The sequence below is a fragment of the Prunus avium genome, chromosome 8 (genome assembly GCF_965620075.1).
Source record: "Prunus avium chromosome 8, drPruAviu1.hap1.1, whole genome shotgun sequence".
In the NCBI taxonomy this organism is placed as follows: domain Eukaryota; kingdom Viridiplantae; phylum Streptophyta; class Magnoliopsida; order Rosales; family Rosaceae; genus Prunus; species Prunus avium.
The window spans coordinates 6697164-6697904 of record NC_142291.1 but is presented as its reverse complement, the minus strand read 5'-3'; the positions used below and the strand labels follow the sequence as shown (position 1 = coordinate 6697904).

The 741-nt window shown below is 39.3% G+C and overlaps 1 non-coding gene across 1 annotated transcript; it reads right to left on the bottom strand.

The window, feature by feature from the left end:
• Positions 1-284: 284 nt before the first annotated feature.
• LOC148291243 (small nucleolar RNA R71) lies at positions 285-389 on the bottom strand. Its single transcript, XR_015827217.1, has one exon. It is a non-coding gene; the product is annotated as a small nucleolar RNA R71 (small nucleolar RNA).
• Positions 390-741: the final 352 nt, after the last annotated feature.

Genomic DNA, 741 nt, shown 5'->3' with positions numbered 1-741 from the left:
GGTCTACATTCGAAATCAAGCATCACATGTTGAGTATTCTACCTACATTTCATGGGTTATCAACCGATGATCCTAACATGCACATTGCAGAATTTTTAATGGGATGCAAGAATATTTTGGTGAAAGGATTTTCAGCTGAATCTATTAAGCTTCGTTTATTTCCATACACATTGAAAGATCAAGCAAGGAGATGGCTCCTCACACTTCCATCTGGAAGCATTAGCACTTGGAACCAACTCAGTGAGAAATTTTTAAACAAGTATTATCCAGCTTCTAAGACTCTCGACATGAGAACTCAAATTTTATCTTTTGCCCAAAAACCAAATGAAGAGTTTCATGAGGCGTGGGAACGGTTTAAAGAGTTGAATAGAAAATGCCCACATTCTGGTATTAGCAGTACGGATCAAGTGCATATATTTTTCAGAGGGTTAAATATGACAACAAAAACTCTTGTCAACGCTTCATGCGGAGGTTCGTACAAGGATAAAAATGCACAAGAGGCTTGTTTATTATTTGAAAAAATGGCAGCAGATACACAGCAATGGGCAGTTGAGCAGCCACAATCAAGGTCTGTTTTTGAGATATCTAATGGTTCTCCATATATGTCGGCACAAATTGAAAAAATGGAGAAAAAGCTTGAAAGATTTGATGCAACACCATCACTCGACGGCCTTGTAGTTCAGGCCGTGAACCTAACAGCCGAGACCAGTTCCTCTCTCGGCTACAATCGTTTGACTAGGA